Here is a 7,324-nt window from a genome sequence, read left to right as displayed (position 1 = left end):
AATAAAGTTCAATGAAGAAAAGTAAGGGAAATACAATTTAATGGGGAAAAAGAACATGTATAAAATTTCTGAATGTTAAAGATGAGCTTTTCTGTGTAATGGTGATGGTAAATAACTTATCATTAAAGTGTTTAGCTTCCACTTGATAAATTTAAAACCATGATTTAACTGTTTTGTTAAAAATGGTTTATTTTCAATATGCTGAAAAACAGATGCATTGCAATTATTTAAACTCATGATGAAAAGTTTTATATGACTTAAAAAAATGTGAAGGTCACATAGTTTTTCTGAAATTACTTTAGGAGCTATGTGAGCAAAAGGTTTGTTCCTGTAGCTTTTCCATTTGTAACTTCTGCTCTAAGGTAGGTTTGTGTGCATGATGGAAAACATCTTCACTTGAGGGAAATGGTTGCAGAATATTTAATTTTAAGTAACTGGGACTACATATTTAAAAGATCCTCTGTAGTCGGAATGCATGCTGCTTAGTCAGAAAGAGAAAAACTCTCTAAGGCAGAAGTGTCCAATCTTTGGGCTTCCCTGGACCACGCTGGAAGAAGAATTGCCTTAGGCCACACACAAAATACACTAACATTAATGATAGCTGATGAGCTAAAAAAAAAAAAAATGCAAAAAAATACCCTCATAATTTTTTGAGAAAGTTTATGGATTTGTTTTGAGTCACATTCAAAGTCATCTTGGGCCATATGTGGCCCATGGGCCAGGGGTTGGACAAGTTTGCTATAAGAGATAAAGTGGATTTCAGTGCAGAAGATGCACGTTTCACAGCTAACTGAACACTAAATTCATATCAAAGAATAGAAAGAAATTAAAAGTTCTCACTGTGTACATTGAAGTTTAGGATGCTACAAACCTTAAAGGAATATCAACAGGTTTACTGTAGTGTAGGATAAATAATCTTAATTCTCTTACAGAAATGAATTTCTTATCGTTGTCTTCTGTTGAGTGATGTGTAGTACTGAAAAAGATTTTGGAGGGTCTCTTTCCCATCTTGCAAGATGGCGGGTGAAAAAGTTGAGAAGCCGGATACTAAAGAGAAGAAACCTGAAGCCAAGAAGGCTGATGCTGGTAGCAAAGTGAAAAAGGCTAGCCTCAAGGCTAAAAAAAAGCCCAAGAAGGGGAAGCCCCATTGCAGCCCCAATCCTGTTCTTGTCAGAGGAATTGGCAGGTATTCCCCATCTGCCATGTATTCCAGAAAAGCCCTGTACAAGAGGAAGTACTCAGCGGCTAAATCCAAGGTTGAAAAGAAAAAGAAAGAGAAGGTTCTTGCAACTGTTACAAAACCAGTTGGTGGTGACAAAAACGGCGGCACCCGGGTGGTTAAACTTCGCAAAATGCCTAGGTATTATCCTACTGAAGATGTGCCTTGAAAGCTGTTGAGCCACGGCAAAAAACCCTTTAGTCAGCACGTGAGAAAACTGCGAGCCAGCATTACCCCTGGGACCATTCTGATCATCCTCACTGGTCGCCACAGGGGCAAGAGGGTGGTTTTCCTGAAGCAGCTGGCTAGTGGCTTGTTACTTGTGACTGGACCTCTGGTCCTCAATCGAGTTCCTCTGCGAAGAACGCACCTGAAATTTGTCATTGCCACCTCAACCAAAATTGATATCAGCAATGTAAAAATCCCAAAACATCTTACTGATGCTTATTTTAAGAAGAAGCAGCTGCGGAAGCCCAGACAGCAGGAAGGTGAGATCTTCCACACAGAAAAAGAGAAATACCAGATACCAGAGCAGCGCAAGATTGATCAGAAAGCTGTGGACTCACAAGTTTTACCAAAAATCAAAGCTATTCCTCAGCTCCAGGGCTACCTGCGATCTGTGTTTGCCCTGAAAATGGAATTTATCCTCACAAATTGGTGTTTTAAATGTCCTAATAATCTAATTAAATAACTGATTACCTTAAAAAAAAAAAAAGATTTTGGAGGAAAGAGTTAGCTGATTTAACTTTCCGTGTTTATGTTTATAGGTTAGTGTAACTGTATTTAGTTCTATAAAGATAAAAAATAATGTCTTAAATAGAAAATAATTATTGAATATTCAAGTGACACAAACTATTTTAATGGGTTAAATAATAGACCTTTAATGGTACTGGTGTCTTCTTTGATTTTAATGTTTGCTTTTGAAACCAGAAAGGAATAACAAAGAATAGTCTTTGTTTTTTCACTTTCAACTAAACATGATTTTAGCAAAAGATATGAAGGAAAAATAAGCAATCCCAAAACGAAGAGGATATTAAAGAAGAAAGTGATATAAGCTTTCCTCTTTTTTGATGATGCTGTCTTCACATACACCAGCTCTAATATCACAAAGCAACAAATTTAAAAAATGATGATGAAATGTGCAACGTTCATGGATTAAGTTAAACCCACAACGAATAAAGGGACTACACATTACAGCAATATTATCCCCACTGATTGGCAAATTTTCTTAAAGAAACCCTGTGCACTCCACAATGTACCTCCTTCTTTCTCCCTACATTCATAGCAAAAAGACACGTAAGTGGCACTGAAAATCACAGAGCACCTTTTCTAGCTGAGATGGAGAAAAGTCACAGCTGTAGAAAGTTGTCCACAACAATAATAATCTCCAGTCTATAAAATGACACAAATTCTGACCCTTTGGCATATTTTGTGAATGGGGCCTTGCTTCCTATGATGCTAGCAATTTGGTCCAGAGTGGGGTCCAATCACAGGTATAGAAGCTTACCTTTCTCTGTTGCTCAACTATGTTAACTTTACAGATAAATAAATGGATACTTAAAACGTTAAGTAAATTACCCAGAGTACATGATTTGTAGGTGGTGAAACTGGAATTTTAAATGATTGACCCTATTCTCTATAAACATTTTAAAAATAGATTTGGTGGTACAAGCGCAGATTTCTTTTTTACTGTTTTTCTTTTTCTTTTTTTTCTTTTTCAGACGGAGTCTTGCTCTGTTGCCCAGGCTGAAGTGCAGTGGCATAATCTTGGCTCACTGTAGCCTCTGTCTCCCAGGTTCAAGTGATTTTCCTGCCTCAGCCTCCCTAGTAGCTAGGATTACAGTGCCCACTACCACACCTGGCTAATCTAGCCATATGGTTTTTTTTTTTTTTTTGAGACGGAGTTTCGCTCTCCTTACCCAGGCTGGAGTGCAATGGCGCAATCTCGGCTCACCGCAACCTCCGCCTCCTGGGTTCAGGCAATTCTCCTGTCTCAGCCTCCTGAGTAGCTGGGATTACAGGCACGAGCCACCATACCCAGATAATTTTTTGTATTTTTAGTAGAGACGGGGTTTCACCATGTTGACCAGCATGGTCTCGATCTCTTGACCTTGTGATCCACCCGCCTGGGCCTCCCAAAGTGCTGGGATTACAGGCTTGAGCCACCGCGCCCGGCCTTTCTTTTTTTTTTTTTTTTTTTATTAGAGAAGGGGTTTCACCATGTTGGTCAGGCTAGTCTCAAACTCCTGACCTCAGGTAATCCACCTGCCTTGGCCTCCCACAGTCCTGGGATTACAGGTGTGAGCCACCACCCCCATTGCAGATTTCTTACATGCATGTATTATATAATGGTGAACTCTGGGCTTTTAGGGTAACTGCCACTGAAATACTGAACATTGTACCCCATAGGTAATTTTTCGACCCTCTCCCTGTTCCCACCCTCCCACCTTCCTCCCTTTGTGGTCTCCAGTACCTAGTGTTCCACTCTGCATGTCCATATGTACTCATTGTTTAGCTCCCAGTTATAAGTGAGAACACGTATTTGACTTTCTTTTTCTGTTATTTCGTTTTAGGTAATGGCCTCCAATTTCTTCCATGTTGTCACAGAAGAGATGATTTTTCTTTTTTATGACTAAGTAGTATTCCATGGTTATACTTATACCACATTTTTATACATGGTTATACTTATACCAATAATTATACCACATTTGCTTTATCTAACCCTCCATTGATGGACAGTTAGGTTGATTCCTTGTCTTTACTATTGTGAATAGCGTTGTGGTAAACATACCAGCACAAGTGTCTTTTTGATATGATAATTTTCCCCCATATAGCTAGTAGTAGGATCGCTGGGTGGAACTGTAGTTCTATTTTCAGCCTTTGAGAAATCCCATACTATTTTCAGTAAAGATTGTACCAATTTTCCTTCCCACCAGCTGTGTAAAAGCATTCCCTTCTAAGTGTGTATTCTGAACTGTCATATTACATTATCTTTTATTAAGTTTCAAGCTCTCAAAAACCCAAAGATCTTATTTATAAGTTTTATCCAGTCCCACTTTCTGGCTCACCTGTGTCTTGCTTGTTTTGAGGGATACGCTTTAGCCTGGGGCCCTAATTCCTCCTGTTTGTCTGGGTACTTTGAGGTATCCTTTGACAATGTCTACCTAAGGACAAAATAATAAAAACAAAACAAAACAAAAAACCGAACACACACACACCCTCAAAAACGAAAATCCCAAACAAAACATGTTTCAAGGCATACATAAAATTGCAATTGATCATTTTACTTTATTACATGTCAGAACCTTAAAATTACTTAAAAGTTATATCTGTATTAATATGTTAGGTGTAAGTTACCTTGGGTTCAGTTCTGTGATCCACACTTAGGAAGTACTACTTCATGTAGAGAAGGGAAGGCAATTCTCCCTGGGACTATATAAGGTAGGGGAATGAATTCTGACCTCTTCCGCCACAAGCAAAGTAAGTTTCCAGAAACTTGTTTCACTCCTGAAATTCAAGACATATTCATAAGTATTTAGGGGCCTTGCAAATTCCCTGCACAATTTTTTAAAGCTAGAAAAATCATAACATCTCTAAGTAGTCACAATAGCTATTTGTTTATTTTTGTGGCTGTTTCACACTGACTTTAAAGAATCAGGCTTTTTTATGGTGCTTGCTTTAATTAAAATCATTATATTAAAAAAGGAAAAGAAAATCAGTCTCTTAAATATTATTGCACAAAAAAACTGTTAGAACTCAATAATTTGAGTGAAAATTATAATATCTAATAAAAAATTTAAAAGAAAATTAAAATTTAAATACAGTGTTGTGCATTTAGATACACCTTTGTCTGAATTAAGTGTCAGATTTTAAGTCTATACTAGACAAAGATTTTTGAAACATGTTCTATATAATTCTCTCAATTTTTGAAGATTGAAAATTCATGTTTTCTATATCATACTCTACTTTGACAACTAGAAAGGCTAATAATCAGAATCCAATTTTTATATATTTCTTAATCGATACAAACCTTTCCCCATAAACTCTCCTAATTTCTTTAGAATTTCCCTTCTTGTCTAGATAAACTCTACTAATTTCTTTAGAATTTTCCTTCTTGTCTAGAATCATATTTGATTATATAGAAAATTCCCAACATATTATGGCTTATAAATGCATGGACTCAGATAATGTCACATTTTCTAAAATGTATTTTTTTAACAGTCTATTCTATTATATTAGCATGTTAGTCAGGGTTCCTCAGATAAACAGAATCGGTAGCTTATTTGTTCATTTATTTATTATAAGGTACTGGTTCATGCAATCACGGAGGCTGATTAGTCCCAAGATCTGTAGTTTGAAGGCCTGAGAACTAGGAGAGTTGACGGTCAAAGTTCCAGTCTGAGTCCACAATCAAGTGAAGTCTGATTCCCAGCTCGAAGACTGTCAGGCAGGGAGAGTGAATTCTTTCCTGCTCAGCCTTTTCTTCCACGCAGGCCTCGGTGGATTGCAGGAGCCCACCCACACTGGAGAGGACAATTTGTCTTACCCAGTCTATCAATTCAAATGCTAACCTTATCCCTGACACATAAGGGATTTTTTAATCAAATATCTGGGCACCCTGTTGTCCAATCAAATTGGTGTATAACATTAACCATCACAATTACCTCTGTGTGATTTTCAGCAATGTGCCTGTGACCACTGCATACGGTTTTTGCAGGCTGTATACTTCATAAATCTAGGAAACATTATTCATTAAATTATTCATCAAAAGGTCTTAAAGGTGCAGACATTCTTCTCACTAATTCATATTAAAATTAATGTTTAGGCTAGTTAAAGGATTGCCCTTTCCTATCAAACTGTTATAAAAGGGTTTCCAAGTTATTTAAAAACTGCTCCTGGCCAGGCCCACTGGCTCGTGTTTGTAATCTCAGCACTTTGAGAGGCCAAAGTGAGCAGATCACTTGAGGTCAGGAGTTTGAGACCAGCCTGGCCAACATGGTGAAATCCCCATCTCTATTAAATATACAAAAATTAGCCGGGCGTGGTGGCATGTGCCTCTAGTCCCAGCTACTCGGGAGGCTGAGGTGGGAGAATCTTCTGAACCTGGGAGATCAAGGTTGCAGTGAGCCATGATTGTGCCACTGCACTCCAGCCTGGGTGACAGAGAAAGACTCCATTTCAAACAACAACAACAGACAAAAGTCTGTTACTACATAGTTAATAAGATAACTAGGTAATCATCTTTACAGTAAAACAAAATTACCATTTCCTTTAAGGTGTATTGGAGACTGAGTTGCCTCTCTGCTTCGTTTACTCATTTCTAGCTTAGTGATTAGTTTTGAAATGAAATTGTATTCTTAATTAAGTATACAGTGTTGTACTCTCAAAAAATATATGGTAACTTGTAACTTACAATATTAAAATGCTTCTAAAGGGCAGCAACTTAAATGTTTCCAAATGGAAAATGAAAAGACAGAAGGAAAAATTAACTAAAATAATTTTACAGTTATATTTTCAAATCATTAATAATCAGTTTACATAAACTGTGGCAACAATGAAAAAATCTAGTTTAATCAATTTTTTAAATTAGAGTCTCTTGTTTTTATTTGTTTTGTTTTTTACAATAAACTGTTTTCTCAAACTTGTTTGCCAAGTTAAAATAACTGTTGAATTGAAGTTCATTCTGTCATGAAAATCATTGCGCCGAGAAGAAACAGCATCTGGTTTGTCAGAGTATAAATAATGCAGTAATCTGGAACTGCCCACTCTTTAGGTCTAAGATGAAAGTTGTTGAATAGAAAGAGATCAAAGATTTTGAATTCAGACAAATGGCTTGAGAAGTCTTTGCGAAATGACCTATTTTAATGAATCAAAGGGCCTTATGAATTTTCATGGGAATAATATCTATCAAGTAACTCCTAAATTTGATAATTTGAGCTCCTTTCTCACCTACTATCACTTTTTTTGAAAGATGACCCTAAAATTAACCTAAAAATAATCTGTTCTTCATCTCAGTGATGTGTGTGTATCCTCACCTCACATTCATCACTTTTCTTCTCTCTGGACTTCCTTATTTTCCTCAAACTAACGAACTATCCTTGTTGT

The 7,324-nt window shown here is 36.9% G+C and overlaps 1 pseudogene; it reads left to right on the top strand.

The window, feature by feature from the left end:
• Window positions 1-996: 996 nt before the first annotated feature.
• Window positions 997-1,893, top strand: LOC118151487 (large ribosomal subunit protein eL6 pseudogene; annotated as a pseudogene).
• Window positions 1,894-7,324: the final 5,431 nt, after the last annotated feature.

The sequence above is a fragment of the Callithrix jacchus genome, chromosome 1, assembly GCF_049354715.1.
Source record: "Callithrix jacchus isolate 240 chromosome 1, calJac240_pri, whole genome shotgun sequence".
Classification (NCBI taxonomy): Eukaryota; Metazoa; Chordata; class Mammalia; order Primates; family Cebidae; genus Callithrix; species Callithrix jacchus.
Note: the sequence above shows the minus strand (reverse complement) of the source record. Positions and strands in the feature narration are given on the sequence as shown.